Raw genomic sequence first — 17,082 nt, 5'->3', positions numbered from 1 at the left:
TTCAATGTCTTTAATTTGCATGATTCCACGGGAGTAGGCTTGAATGCATATTAGAGAAGCCATAGATACTCGGGAGAGGTCTATGGTACTTTATAGGATGGACTTTTCCTTGTGAACATTTAATTGATTAGTTTGGGGTAGAAATTATTTTGTATTACTTCGTGCTAGTGGGAATACTTAACTATAGAGTCTTTTATTTATATATTAATTAGTATCGTTAATTCGACCATTAGTGATATTAATCTCTTTTAGTCTTACCATCAATTAAAGGCTAATCATAGAGCAACTTTCTCTCTGTGGGATCGACCCTGACTTACCCTACTACATTATTAGAAGGATTAGTTAGGTTATTATTTTTGTTAGGTGCGCGACACGCCTATCAAATTTTGGCGCCGTTGTCGGGGAGATGGTTTTGTTCTATTTAGTTTTTATTGTTGGTGAGATTAAACTGTATATATTTTTTCTTTTAGTTCTTCTTGTAAATATAATTTTTCCTTTGATTTTTCTTTTTGTAATTTTAGTAATTTATTAGTACTAACTTTTTTCATTTTTCCTTTCCACTCCCATGTAATATGCTCTGAGATGTTTGCAGGAACATATGATAAGCTTCTTAGAGCATTGAACTATTATGAGTGGTGCTCTATTTGTCTTAAACGATCATACAAGACCTAAAATTTGCGCTTCTCGGGAGGCAACCCGACTTTTGACATTTTCTAAATGTTTATTTTGATTTTTATCTCTTTTTCATTTTATTTTATTTTTTTTGTGATTTTTGGTGTGTTTTTGTAATTTTAGGTGGGAATTGGAATTGAACAGGATAGTCAAGAAAAGAAAGAAAGAGCAGTGGCATTGCATCTTTCGCACCATCATCATCGCCTCTCCTACACACCACCACCTCCGACAACCCCTGTCATCTGTACACCATCTTAGGCGACCACCAAGAACTGGCGCACTACCACTCGACTTATCGCCGGCATCCATACCGCACACCATCCCACTTCTCTCTTTTGAACCCTTCCACCCTGCTTCACTCCGTCGTCCTCTTCAGTTTTGACTCTTCACCCACCTCTACACACCACCATCACCCATGAGCACCAACATCGTCACCTCGCCGTTGACTGTTGTGAGCGCACCATCATCAACTGTCGCCGTCGTCAGTTCGCAGCACCTTCCTCCTTTCTCCACGTCCTCTTGAGCCCACACCGGTTGCCCAACATCGCACCACACACGCAGCGCCCTAGACCACCGTCCTCTTCTCCTCATGCCCTCCGCCCTACTGTCAACCACCATCAACCTGCACAGCCGATAACTTCGAATTTCCAGCCTGAACTACCCCTGCTTCTTTCTCGTTTCTTGTTTTTCTTTCTTTTTCTTCCTTTTTTTTTTGTTTTTGTTTTGTTGTGTTTTCTTCTCTGAATTCTGATCCCCTTTTTTTTTTTTTTTTTTTTTTTCATCTTCTCTTTTTAGTTTTCTTTTCTTATTACTTTCTCATTCTCTTACCACTTCTTTATAATTTGATTAATGATGGTTACAGGATTTTATCAAGTAGGCACCAAATAGGTTCAAGTTCGCCTTTGTGAAGCATTACGACATGAGTTTTGAGCATATTTGACTCTTCTCCCCACTTAATTGGGTATTAAGCATTTATTCTCACTTGTACTTGTTGTTTATGTTCATTTAAAATTTTTGCTTGGATTTTTATTTTGATTTCCTCTTGTGCGAATTAATCTTTTGAACAATTATTGAATTTTTAGATTGTTGGAGTTTGTGTATGGTTTTTGTGGTGTGTTGTGGTTTTTGGTGGGTAACCTTGGTGATTTGGTGATCTAGGGTTTGGTGTTGGTTCTTTTCTGAACTGGTTTATGCAGTGAGGACCCTGCAAATTCTAGCTTGGGGGAGGAATATTCTATCTTTTATTGCTTTTTAGTGTAGATTTCATTGGGATGTTGCACGGTTTGTACTGCTTATTAGGAGTGGGAGTTTACGTGTAACCAAAAAAATTGTACTGCTTTCTTAGTTGCATTAGCATATTTCATCTCATATTAGATTTTATCTCATTCTTTTACATCTATGGGACTACTGCTAAACTTTTGAGAACCTTTTGATATTTTACTACATTTGTTAAGTGTCACTCATCTTGTTCATGATACTTCATAGCACGATTGTTTCGCAACTGATTGTTTGTGGTAAGATTGATTGATCTCTCTCTGGCTCGATTTAACATTACTATGCAGACACCTTAACCTAATGAGCTTTTGTGCCTATAAACTGACGTATCTGTGTCAGTTCTGTTCTTTTATGTGTGATTAGTTCCTCGTTGTTGCACTGATCTTGACTTTGACTTTGACTTGGTACTCCTTGATATTTGATAGTGCATACATTTTGATATGATTGAGGCGTTTCATTTGATGATCTTAGCTCCAGAGTTATTCTTATTTTCATATTATCCTTCCTCTACCCCGCTAGCCTTTTTGACTTTGTTTGATTAGACCTACATTACAAGCCATTGACCTCATTTGATTCTTGTCCCAAGCCTAGCTTGGGGGAGCGAGTATTAGTTTTGTTTTGGTTCGTATTGAATTGAAGTGCTCTATTTGTGGTTGGAAGGATGGAAAAGTATGTTTAGTGAGCTTGTGAAATTGAAATGAAAGTTTGAAAAAAAAAAAAAAAAAAAAAACAAAAAAAAAAGTTGAAAAATGAAATGAAAAAGAGTTGTGAATAAAGTGAAATAAAAAGGGTTATGATTGAATTTCTTGAGTGAAAAAGATTGTTGATTATATTTGGAGATTGTTGGTTGTTGCACGAAGTTCTTGTGACATTTCTTGATCATGTTTTCAGTTATATGATGCTCCCCCATCTTGGTTTTTCCACCACAATTTCCAAATTATTTTCCAAACCTCAGCCCCATTACAACCCCTAAAAGTCCTCTTGATCATTGTGTATTGTATTGTTAAGTATTAAGTGAGTCAAAAAGTCAAAGTTAAAGAGTATTTGCTTCATCTGAGTGAACTTATTTAGGTTGAGAGTCATTGTTTAACCCTTAAACACATGAGAGATTTGAGTGCACATAACTATAGTGAGGTCAGTCATGTTTGGTCAAATTCAGCTTGGGGGAGATAATTTGTGGTTTGATTGGAGAGTCGATTGCGATACATGATATGTTATGCGGCTTTGTTCGAGATTGTTTCGATGCTTGGTTTATGTATTGATTATATCTCTTATGTTTTCAATTGAGTGTTTAGCCCTGTTGTAGTCTCATATTGTAGGTTGTTTAACTTTTCCGATGTTTATGTCTTATTGCTTGAGGACAAACAATGGTTTTGCTTGGGGGAATTTGCTAAGTCATTTTTATATATAGTTTTTAGGTGCATTTAGGTTGCATTTTAGAGCATTTAGTTTCATATTTAGTTTCATTGTTGCATTGTATTCTTAAGTTATGCTTTTCTATTCCTATTCGGTATGTTTTCTTGTTTTTGATGCATTTCAGACATTGAAGATTTATTTGGAGTATGAATAGCTAAGTTTAGAGATTAGGAGAACTTGGAAGGAAGCTACAATGTATAAGGATTGCATGGATATGTTATAGAACGAGTTTGAGCAAAAACGAAGCGGAAAAATCATTAGAAGAAATGTGAAAAAGAGTCACGTCTACTCTTCTGATCATAACTTTTGATATCTTTCTTAGAATCGACTAATTCCACCAGATTTGGAAACTAGACTTGAATATCTTTCCAACGATAGGTGGCACTCCCCGAGGAGACTTCTAGTCAAGAAGTTATGCCTTTTGGAAGATTGCAATGTTTCTACTGGAATCTGCCACGCGTACGCGTGGATCACTAATCTGCCTATTAATAATTTATTTAAGACTTTCCATATCTTGTAAAATTGCCCTCCTAGTCATATTAGGTTGTTGAATATTATTTAGATAGATTTTCATTCTTTTTCTCTCTCCTCCTCCCTCTCACGTTATTTTTTTTAGGTTTTATGTTTTAGTTTTCTCTCCTCTCTTTCTCTCTAGTTTTTAGTGTAAACCCTATATTTTATTCATTTTCATTAATTCATGAGTTTCATTAGTTTATTTCCTTGATTTTTCTTATTATGCTTTTCTTGGTAGATTTAGATTTCATTATTTATTTCATGATAGAGTAGTTTCTTTTATCTATGGTTAAGTTGAACCCTAGTATGATTTAATTCATGATTATTTCTTTAAATTCTCATATTAATTGTTAATTGTTCTTGCTTAATTGATTGTGCATATTCCAATACTATATTAGGGATAACTAGACTCCATGGGAGTTGGATTTTTACGGATTTGAGTATTTCAATTAAGGACATGAAGTTCTCCACGGGAGTAGGTAGAATGGATTGTTAGGAAGTTAAAGTGCAGCGTTCAATGTCTTTAATTTGCATGATTCCAAGGGAGTAGGCTTGAATGCATATTAGAGAAGCCATAGATACTCGGGAGAGGTCTATGGTACTTTATAGGGTGGACTTTTCCTTGTGAACATTTAATTGATTAGTTTGGGGTAGAAATTATATTGTATTACTTCGTGCTAGTGGAGATACTTAATTGTAGAGTCTTTTATTTATATATTGATTAGTATAGTTAATTCGACCATTATTGATATTAATCTCTTTTAGTACGTCTTACCATTAATTAAGGGCTAATCATCGAACAACTTTCTCTCTGTGGGATCGACCCTGACTTACCCTACTACATTGTTAGGAGGATTAGTTAGGTTATTTATTTTTGTAAGGTGCGCGACACGCCTATCAAATTTTGGCGCCGTTGCCGGGGAGATGGTTTTGTTCTATTTAGTTTTTATTGTTGGTGAGATTAAACTGTATATATTTTTTTCTTTTATTTCTTCTTGTAAATATAATTTTTCCTTTGATTTTTCTTTTTGTAATTTTAGTAATTTTTTAGTACTAATTTTTTTCATTTTTCCTTTCCACTCTCATTCAATATGCTCTGAGATGTTTACAGGAACATATGATAAGCTTCTTAGAGCATTGAACTATTATGATTGGTGCTCTATTAGTCTGAAACGGTCATACAAGACCTAAAATTTGCGCTTCTCGGGAGGCAACCCGACTTTTGACATTTTCTTTACTTTTATTTTGATTTTTATCTCTTTTTCATTTTATTTTTATTTTTTTTGTGATTTTTGGTGTGTTTTTGTTGGTTTTTGTAATTTTAGGTGGGAATTGGAATTGAATAGGATAGTCAAGAAAAAAAAGAAAGAGCATTGCCTTCTTTTTATCTCGCTAGACTCTCTCCCCTCTCTCCTCTCTACTTTCAAAAACCCTAGCCTCCATTGTTGATTTTTAAAGGGGCTTCCATCGGTTTTTACCGTTGGAAAGCCCCCACCTTTGTTTTTTATTTGTTTTTAGGTTTCCAATAACGATTTCTCCCTCGAAAGAAAGGGTTTTCGATCTCCTTCTTAAGAAAAGGTTTTTCGATCTCCTTCGAAAGACAAGGTTTTTCGACCTCCTTCGAAAGACAGGGTTTTTCTCCTCTTTTAGAGGGGAAATTTCTACAGGTTACAATCCGGGATACTAGATCTAATGGATTGCCGTGAAATTATTTTGTTGGTGAAGAATTATGCGGGATCACAAAGGTTATCAATTTTTCGAATACAGTAAGATGAATCCGACGGAAATCATCCTCACGACTACAAGGGATCGTTAGATTGTCTCTCCAACAAGGCTGTATTTTCCAGCGATATAAGAGGGAGATGTTCCACATTGCAAGATTTGTTTGACGATCGTAATTTTTATGAAGGAAATTTTTGTTTGATTCAGCTTATGTATTTGTTTGATTCGATTGCTTATGTAGATGTCGTATGACTTTTTATTAATGAATTAATTTTACTATTCAAAAAAAAAAAAAAGAAAGAGCAGTGGCATTGCATCTTTCGCACCATCATCATCGCCTCTCCTACACACCACCACCTCCGACAACCCCTGTCATCTGTACACCATCTCAGGCGACCACCAAGAACTGGCGCTCTACCACTCGACTTATCGCCGGCATCCACACCGCACACCACCCCACTTCTCTCTTTCGAACCCTTCCACCCTGCTTCACTCCGTCGTCCTCTTCAGTTTTGACTCTTCACCCACCTCTACACACCACCATCACCCATGAGCACCAACATCGTCACCTCGCCGTTGACTGTTGTGAGCGCACCATCATCAACCGTCTCCGTCGTCAGTTCGCAACACCTTCCTCCTTTCTCCCCGTCCTCTTGAGCCCACACCAGTCGCCCAACATCGCACCACACACGCAGCGCCCTAGACCACCGTCCTCTTCTCCTCCTACCCTCCGCCCTACCGTCAACCACCATCAACCTGCACAGCCGATACCTTCGAATTTCGAGCCTGAAGTACCCATGCTTCTTTCTAGTTTCTTGTTTTTCTTTCTTTTTCTTCCTTTTTTTTTGTTTTTGTTTTTGTTTTTTTCTCTGAATTCTGATCCCTTTTTTTTCATCTTTTCCTTTTAGTTTTCTTTTCTTATTACTTTCTCATTCTCTTACAACTTCTTTATAATTTGAATAATGATGGTTACAGGATTTTATCTAGGCACCAAATAGGTTCAAGTTCGCCTTTGTGAAGCATCACGACATGAGTTTTGAGCATATTTGACTCTTCTCCCCACTTAATTGGGTAGTAAGCATTTATTCTCACTTGAACTTGTTGTTTATGTTCATTTCAAATTTTTGCTTGGATTTTTATTTTGATTTCCTCTTGTGCGAATCTTTGAACATATTAATTGAATTTTTAGAGTGTTGGAGTTTGTGTATGGTTTTTGTGGTGTGTTGTGGTTTTTGGTGGGTAACCTTGGTGATTTGGTGATCTTGGGTTTGGTGTTGGTTCTTTTCTAAACTGGTTTACGCAGTGAGGACACAGCAAATTCTAGCTTGGGGGAGGAATATTCTATCTTTTATTGCTTTTTAGTGTAGATTTCATTGCTTTCCTAGGATGTTGCACGGTTTGTACTGCTTATTAGGAGTGTGAGTTTACGTGTAACCAAAAAAATTGTATTGCTTTCTTAGTTGCATTAGCATATTTCATCTCATATTAGATTTTATCTCATTCTAGTTGCATCTATGGGACTACTGCTAAGACTTTTTGAGAACCTTATTGATATTTTACTACATTTATTAAGTGTCACTCATCTTGTTCATGATACTTCATAGCACGATTGTTTCGCAACTGATTGTTTGTGGTAAGATTGGTTAATCTCTCTCTGGCTCGATTTAACATTATTATGCAGACACCTTGACCTAAGTGAGCTTTTGTGCCTATAAACTGACGTATCTGTGTCAGTTCTGTTCTTTTATGTGTGATTAGTTCCTCATTGTTGCATTGATCTTGACTTTGACTTGGTACTCCTTGATATTTGATAGCACATACATTTTGATATGATTGAGGTGTTTCATTTGATGATCTTAGCTCCAGAGTTATTCTTATATCTTCATATTATCCTTCCTCTAACCCCGCTGAGCCTTTTATGACTTTGTTTGATTGAGACCTACATTACAAGCCATTGACCTCATTTGATTCTTGTCCCAAGCCTAGCTTGGGGGATCGAGTATTAGTTTTGTTTTGGTTCGTATTGAATTGAAGTGCTTTATTTGTGGTTGGAATGATGGAAAAGTATATTTAGTGAAATGAAATGAAAGTTTCAAAAAAAAAAGAAACACAAAAAAAAAGTTGAAAAATGAAATGCAAAAGAGTTGTGAATAAAGTGAAATAAAAAGGGTTATGATTGAATTTCTTGAGTGAAAAAGATTGTTGATTATATTTGGAGATTGTTGGTTGTTGCACGGAGTTCTTGTGACATTTCTTGGTCATGTTTTCAGTTATATGATGCTCCCCATTTGGTTTTTCCACCACAATTTCCAAATTATTTTCCATACCTTTAACCTCTGCCCCATTACAATCCCTAAAAGTCCTCTTGATCATTGTGTATTGTATTGTTAAGTATTAAGTGAGTCAAAAAGTCAAAGTTAAAGAATATTTGCTTCATCTGAGTCGACTTATTTAGGTTGAGAGTCATTGTTTAACCCTTAAATACATGAGAGATTTGAGTGCATATAACAATAGTGATGTCTGTCATGTTTGGTTAAATTCAGCTTGGGGGAGATGGTTTGTGGTTTGATTGGAGAGTCGATTGCGATACATGATATGTTATGCGGCTTTGTTCGAGATTGTTTCGATGCTTGGTTTATGTAGTGATTATGTCTCTTGTGTTTTCAATTGAGTGTTTAGCTCTGTTGTAGTCTCATATTGTAGGTTGTCTAACTTTTCCGATATTTATGTCTTATTACTTGAGGACAAGCAATGGTTTAGCTTGGGGGAATTTGATAAGTCATTTTTATATATAGTTTTTAGGTGTATTTAGGTTGCATTTTAGAGCATTTAGTTTCATATTTAGTTTCATTGTTGCATTGTATTCTTAAGTTATGCTTTTCTATTCCTATTCGGTATGTTTTCTTGTTTTTGATGAATTTCAGGCATTGAAGATTTATTTGGAGTATGATTAGCTAAGCTTAAAGATTAGGAGAACTTGGAAGGAAGCTACAACGTATAAGGATCGCATGGATATGTCATAGTACGAGTTTGAGCAAAAACGAAGCGGAAAAATCATTAGAAGAAATGTGAAAAAGAGTCACGCCTACTCTTCTGATCATAACTTTTGATGTGATTATTAGAATCGACTAATTCCACCAGATTCGGAAACTAGACTTGAAAATCTTTCCAACGATAGGTGGCACGCCCCGAGGAGACTTCTAGTCAAGGAGTTATGCCTTTCGGAAGATTGCACTGTTTCTGCTGGAATCTGCCACGCGTACGCGCGGATCACTAATCCGCCTATTAATGATTTATTTAAGACTTTTTTATCTTTTAAAATTACTTTCCTAGTCATATTAGGTTATTGAATATTATTTAGATAGATTTTCATTTTTTTTATCTCTCCTCCTCCCTCTCACGTTATTTTTTTTAGGTTTTAGGTTTTAGTTTTCTCTCCTCTCTTTCTCTCTAGTTTTTAGTGTAAACCCTAGTTTTTATTCTTTTTCATTAATTCATGAGTTTCATTAGTTTCTTTCCTTGATTTCTTTGATTATGATTTTCTTGGTAGATTTAGATTTCATTATTTATTTTATGATAGAGTAGTTTCTTTTATCTATGGTTAAGTTGAACCCTAGTATGATTTAATTCATAATTGAAGTCTTTTCAAACTGTATCTTGATGTTACCTTCCAATTATAATATGTACAAAAGAATATATAAGGGAATAAAATAAACAACTCCTAAAAATAAGGAAAATAGTGAAAATTTGCAAATGTCACAAAAATGGTCAAAAATCAAAACCGGACAGGACCAGCCAGGTCTGGACCACTCCAGTCAGGTCTGGAGCACTCCGGTCAGGTCCCCAATCGCGAAAAATTTTCGATTCTGGCTCCAGCCTGGTCTGGTTTTGGGCCTATAACCCTACTAATAGTTACTTTCATAGTTAAAAGCTACAACCACAACTAGCGTTGCAGAACACACCCAAGGACTAATTAATGACAATATCTTCTAAACAAACTTTGATGTAATCTTGAGCTTATAATGTAAATGCACTATTTTTTTTGATCTATTTGAGCCAATAAGGCAATACAAAGGATAAAGAAGGGGTATTTGAGCCAATAAGGCAGTACAAAGGATAAAGAAGGGGAAGGGGGATTCGAACCTATACCTATTATTCACAACATCTCAATCTTAACCACTAGGCCAAAACATTCTTGGTTAATGTATATACACTATGATTTACAGTAAATTCAACTATACTTATAGTTGTACTGGTACATATATAGATTTGATATTTTTAGTTAAATTCAATTAAAAAATATATACATATTTAGAATCCATATTTGTCTTTCTCATTTTTCTTATATTAAGAAATTTATTGCTTGATCTCTCCCATATTTTTTGGGGAGTCATGTATACTTGAAGAGTAGGTGTGGTGTAAGTTTTAAAGACAGTTTCATAAAATCTTCCCATCACATGCCAGGATCCCATCCTATTATTTTTATTAATTAGTCCTTGCATCAAGGCCCATGAAATACACAAAAGAATATAAGGGATTAATTTTAATTAATTGGGTTTTTCTACGTTATACCATTGTATTTTTTCAATTTCTACGTTGTACTCCAAGCTTTTAAAAATTCTACACAGTACCCTTAAACTTACCTTTTTCAACGGACAATGCCCCTACCGCTGATTATACATCATTAATTTCGTCTATTTTTTATATTCCGGTGGAACGAATCTAATTAGTGAATAACCTTCTAAGGGTTAAACTATATATAAGTCAAATTAGTTCCAATAACTTTAAAAAAATAAATGAAATTAATGACATATAATCAGCAGTTTGGGCATCGTTCATTAAAAAAGGTAAGCTTGAGGGTATCGTGTGGAATTTTTAAAAAGTTGGGGTAAAACATAGAAATTGAAGAAACACAAGGGTATAACGTAGAAAAACCCGATAAGCCAGAGACTGTTGCACTGCTAATACTTACCCATGAGGCCATGATATAAGAGCATGTCCACTTATGATTTTGTTTAAGCATCAATTCGAATCATGAACTATGCTAAAAAAAATATGAAATTGCATGCATGTTGTTTGATGTTTGTATTGTAAGATAATTTGGGGTAATTTATGTGGAAAGATTAAACAATATAAGAGACTATCAAAATAATAGCTCACATATAATAAGGAAGCAACTTACTTAAGCTATTACATGAAACTCTTACACACTCTTACAAACTCTTTTATTTTGCTCTCTCTCTCTTTTGGAGCTTGACACAAGTCACGTTGGTTTGCTGCACACTTTGCAACCAATGCACTGCATCTATTTATACTATGATACCATACTATTCATCTTACAACTTTCATACTAGGATTGCTATTTGTCAAACTTTCCAACTATAGCATGTAGGGGTGGGGTAATATGTGGCTTGTAAAAATTCACCGAAGCATTAAATGGCAGCAACAAATCTTTTACCAAAGAGAAGAGAGTGGATGGTGATGTTTAACACTCCCACTCAACGACTACTCTCTTTCTCTCTCTCTCTCTCTCAAAGATAGTCTAGAGGTCATGCCAAGTTGTTTATGAAACTGTTCAAACTTTGGTCCTCCAAGATCTTTTGTGAATATATCAGCAACTTTGTCCTCCGTATTCACTTGCCCAAGTTCGATTTCAACTTGTAAAACCTTCTCTCGAACAAAATGATGATGTACCTCCACATGTTTTGTTCTCGCGTTCAAAACAGGATTCTCCGCTAAACGTATTGTAGACTAGTTGTCACAGGCTAACTTAATTCTCCGATTAATTGGTTGATGTAGGGTCCTTGAGTAATTGCGTCAACAACACACATTCTTATGTAGCCATACTTGTCACTCTGTATTCTGCTTCTGTACTAGATAGTGACATTGTTGGTTGTGTCTTGCTACACCAAGAGACTGCTCCAGAACCCAGATTAAATACAAACCTAGAGGTTGACCGACGTGTGTCGAGATCACTAACATAGTCAGCATCACAGTATCCGACAACTTCAAACTCTTTATCATTGTGGTACAGGATTAGTCAATGGTCCCTTTTACGTACCTCAATGTCCGTCGTACTGCCTCTAGGTAACGTGTCTTTGGTTTTTGCATGAACCGATTGATCACAGTCACTGCATACGCAAAATCTGCTCTTGTTAACGTAAGATAGATAGGACTTCCTACCAATTGTCTGTACATGGTTACATCTTCTAAATCTTTGCCTTCAACTGAACATAACCTTGCATTAACCTCCACTGGAGTTCACATAGGCTTGCAATCAACCAATCACGAGCATATTTCTATTGGCATAGAAATATCCCATTCTTAAGCCGCTCCACTTCAAGATATAGACCATGCAAGATAATTTGGGGTAATTTATGTGGAAAGATTAAATAAGATAAGAGATTATAAACATAATAGCTCACATATAATAAGGAAGCAACTTACTTAATTAAACTATTATATGAAACTCTTACACACTTTTACAAACACTTTTATTTTACTCTCTTTGGAGCTTAGCACAACTCACGTTGGTTTGCTGTACACTTTGCAACCAATGCACTACATCTATTTATACTACTACAACTTACTATTCATCTTACAACTTTCACATTAAAATGACTATTTGTCAAACTTTTCAACTATAGCATGTAGGGTGGGGGTAATAGGGGGCTTGAAAAAATTCACCTAAGCATTAAATGGTAGCAACAAATCTTTTACCAAAGAGAAAAGAGTGGATGTGTTTAACATGTATTTGGGTCATGCTATGACTTAATCCATGGTTGGTCAGCCTATGACTCAAATCATGGTTGATCATCTTATGACCTAAGCCAATCATTTGTGGACATGTGGCAATACATCATAAAGGTTATTTTTTATAATTCAAGTTTTGTAATATGAATAACTTAAAAAATACAAGTTAAAAAAATAATAAAAATTTCACCAATGGTCCTATCTTTTTTAGATCTATAAATATACATTCATTTTGCTATATTTTGACACACTTTTGAAATTAATTATTTTCTCCCACATTGTACGCACATGAATAATTATTTTTGGAAATTTCTATTATTGAATAAGTTTTTTAATGAAATTGAATTTAATTAGGATTGTTCATATATAAAAGAATTTATTTATAATCTTGTATAAATATCAAAAGGTATAAATATGTATTGATGTAGGAGAGAGAAAATGGGATGGAGTATACTAAGTGGAATAGAGAAAGATGATGTTCATTTTTTTTTGGTCATGAGTAGGTTGCGTTTGTCAAAATGAGTCATAATCCATAACAAACTGTAATAAGATGAGAGAAAAAGTTGATGAGCAAGAGGGATGATATGGTTTTTTCAATGGAATGAGTGGCCATGCTCTAACATGCACGCTTGATAGATGGATCTATTATTCTATCTCATATTGAGTTATTGACTCCACCGACAGACAATAGATTTAGCAATGAACAGGTTGATTTACGTTTAGCATATAATTATATAAATAGTATTGATTGCTTTAATATGACTACATAAAATTGATACAGCTTCAACATAAAAAAATAATTTACGCATATTCAATCAGTTCATTGATTAATTGTGGATATAGTTTGTAAGACCAATGTTTAGAATCTACTGCATACAAAATAATATATAGAAATCTTTTGGTATAACTCCCTCAAAAAAAAAAAATATTAATTTACTAGTACTATATGTCCCACTTTAGAGTATTACTTCAACAACTCTGATCTTATAATTCAAATGCATCACAATCTCACAATCTCACAATCTGCAAACCTCCTGCTCTTCATCAGTCATCAAACCTCTGACCAAACCTCTTGTGTACTTCAAACAAGTACTTCAAAATCAAACCAAAAAAAATGAATCCAAATGAGCCACACAACGATGATAAGGAAATAATTGTCCATGATGAGGAAGTTGAGCAGCTCAAGCAAGGTCTTCCGAAGACAATGTTCTTGAACAAAATTGAACTCCTAAAATACCAAGGCTTTTGGTATCTTTTTGATACTAATATGTTGAAGAGTATTCTAATGTTTCAAAGGCACTTCCAGGCTAGATAATACTGATCTCATTGTTGCGAGCTTCCCAAAAACAGGCACCACATGGTTGAAATCTATACTCTATAGTGTTGTAAATCGTTTCAAGCACCCTATTAAGCAAAGTCCTTTGTTTAGTAACCATCCACATGAGCTTGTATGTCGCCTAGAGTATGATATCTATGGAGATGCATTTGAGTACCCTCGCCCGCATCATCTTAATGAGCTCCCTTCTCCTAGACTTTTTCACACCCACTTGCCCTACATGACCTTCCGGAATCTATCAAGGTTTCTGGCTGTCGGATTTTGTACATTACTCGCAATCCATTGGATACACTTGTGTCAATGATGTACTTTGCAATGAAGCCACTAAAGGAACTAGCAGGAGAAGATATCGAGTTGCCTAGTATTGAGGATTACTTTGAGGATTTCTGTGAAGGGAAATTTATTAACGGTCCTTTTTTTGAGCATGTAATCGAATATTGGAAACGAGTTTAGAACAGCCGAAGAAGGTGTTATTTCTCAAATATGAGGATTTAAAGAAGGATCCCATATTACACCTAAAGAGAGTTGGTGAATTTGTAGGCATGCCATTTACCCAAAGCGAGGAACGTGAAGGTGTCATAGAAGAAATAATAGAGTTTTGTAGCATCAACAATCTCAAAGAATTGGAAGGAAACAAAAGTGGAGTCATCAATAAAATTTATGATAAAAAAGTTATTTTAGAAAAGGAGAGGTGGGAGATTGGACTAATCATATCACACCTGCCATGGTGGAAAAGATGAAGAAGTTGATGCAAGAAAAACTTGAAGGCACCGGATTATCATTTGAACTACTGCCTCACTAATCATATCACAACTATTGATCTGTATAAGAGTTGAGCCTTTATGTTTTAATTTCTTCTCTTTTGTTACCTATTGATGGAAACAAAAGTTATCTACTTCTTTTTTTTTATTTTTTTGATATCGTGTCTAATGTTGTACTGTCTTCACTCTTCATGTATGATCTTAATCAAAAATCAATATAATTTGTTATGTTTTATGTTCCACTTTATAACTCTTTTCCACTTAATTAGAGATGACAATTAATGGGATGTAAATCAAGAGCTCTATTGGATCCATAGATCTGAATTTTTAATATACAAATGATATAGATTCATCATATCTAGAAAATCCATTTCGGGCCGGATACAAATTTGCGGATCTGTATGTCTAAATTTAAATAACAAGTTAAAAAAATTACCTATAAAAAAATGAAGCATAAATTTTGTATCCTAAGAAGTAAAATTTAAATAAGTTATCATTTATCACAATAATGTTATTGAATTATTTTTCTATTAGGAAAATAAGAAATATTCAAGTTATATATTTTAGATTATACAGGTTGGATAAGGATCTCAAAAGTAAAAATCTTATCCAAATCCAAACTATTATATCATGGATCCTAATTTCACTTAGATCAAATGCACAAGCAACTGTTTATGTAGATAAGTTATATATCTACGGATGTAAATCGTAGATTAGATCTAAGTTCGCCGACAATTCTTTTGCTTTTTTGGTGCGAAAACAAGGTTATATATTAAAATTTTAAAGTAACCATATTATAAACAATCCGTCTTGCATGGACCCGATTCACACTAAAAATAGTATGGACCAGGTTCAGGCACGTGACCGATTAAGAAGTAATCACTTATACACTATATGAAAAATAGATACACTATATCAAAATAGATACACTATATGATACATAGGTACACTATATCAAAAATAGATACATTATATGATACATAGGTACACTATATCAAAAATAGATACACTATATCATAACTACGTACACTATATCATACAGAGTACACTATATCCTATAGGAACACTATATCATACTCCTCCGTTTCATATTAATCTACACACTTTGACATTTTACACTATTCACAAATCACACTTTGACTCTCATTTGTGATTTATACGTGAATAAAAACATAGTCATGTGGGATCTTGTTAGATTCGTCTTAGTATGTATTTTATTAATATGTACTTTTTATAATTTTTACAAATACAAAACTAAAAATATATGTCTTCAAAGTTTTACATTGGCATGCGTGAAAAGTGTAAGTGGTAGATTAAAATGAAACGGAGGGAGTAACTAGGTACACTATATCCGATCCTATAGGAAAATATTTACTTAAACGCATTACAGAAACATACACTATATCAGAAATAGATACACTATTTAAAATAGATACACTATATCAAAAATAGATATACTATATTATACATAAGTACACTATATCATTTTAACATACACTATATCATATCATATACACTATCCTAAACTCACGTGATATGAATCGAGTGCACACTAATTAGTGTGCACAGGATTCATATTAGTTTTTTTATATTATAAATCGAGTTTGAGTCCCTCAGACAATAACTAGGAGATGAGTATTCCTAGTTATGTTACATTCTAAAGAACTTTTTCTACATTCTTAGCCATCTTATCCGCCAACTTATTTTGTTTGGAAGAATCTGCATAAGCTAACTCTCCGAGTTTGTCTAGGCAACCAACCGTTTGAGTCTCTTAGGAGACTCAAACAGGGGCAATTTGGTCATTTTAAGCCTTGGAAATTTCACGCGCGTGTTGTTTAGTACCAATGCTAGGTTAGATTGGTACATTGTCCGAAAATTTTGATACCAAAGTAAGGTTGCTTGGTACCAATCCTGATAACAATGTGATACCAATACCAGATTATAATGGTACCAATGTGTAACTTTTTGAGTGTTTGAGTCTTTTTTGGACTCAAACAGTTGGTTACCAAGACTTTCTCAACCATCTCCATCTCTCCAACTAGATCCCTGCAATCATGAATAATAATAGAGTACATATTGGGCCCACTATCACATTGGTTAAGCAAGTCAATAATGGTTACACAATCCGAGAAATTCTCATAGCATGGTTCGCACGCGGCACGCCAACCATCCTATTTTATTAATGTTTCATCATTCATCGTCCAACCCCGTGAAATAGACAACTAAACATAAGAAATGTTTCATTGATTTCATAGATAAGCACAAAATAATTGTACTGCTTTAGAATTAAAAAATACACATAATATAATATGTACGCAATGTTAAACTAGTAATTTGTAACCATGTAGTTAAAATTTTAATAAGCATTAACTTCCTCTTTATTGCCTAAAATTACAACGGTTTAATTTGCACACTTGTTAAAGTACAACTAGTATTTGGGCCCCGGCATTGCTCCAGGTTGTTATTTGTTTCCAAACTTGATATGCATATTTTTTCATTTCCACTAAAATATATTAAGGAAAACTCAACATTTAAAAGGTACAAATATAATAATTTGAACACATAAAGCATAATTAAAAGTTGGTTGAGATGGTAAATGTGTCATGTATAATAACAAGATATCACGGGTTCCAA

General features: G+C 34.4%; 1 pseudogene; it reads left to right on the top strand.

The window, feature by feature from the left end:
* Positions 1-13,130: 13,130 nt before the first annotated feature.
* LOC130589756 (cytosolic sulfotransferase 5-like) lies at positions 13,131-14,690 on the top strand (annotated as a pseudogene).
* The last annotated feature ends 2,392 nt before the right edge of the window (positions 14,691-17,082 follow it).

This window comes from Beta vulgaris, chromosome 8, assembly GCF_026745355.1.
Source record: "Beta vulgaris subsp. vulgaris cultivar EL10 chromosome 8, EL10.2, whole genome shotgun sequence".
Lineage (NCBI taxonomy): Eukaryota > Viridiplantae > Streptophyta > Magnoliopsida > Caryophyllales > Amaranthaceae > Beta > Beta vulgaris.
Note: the sequence above shows the minus strand (reverse complement) of the source record. Positions and strands in the feature narration are given on the sequence as shown.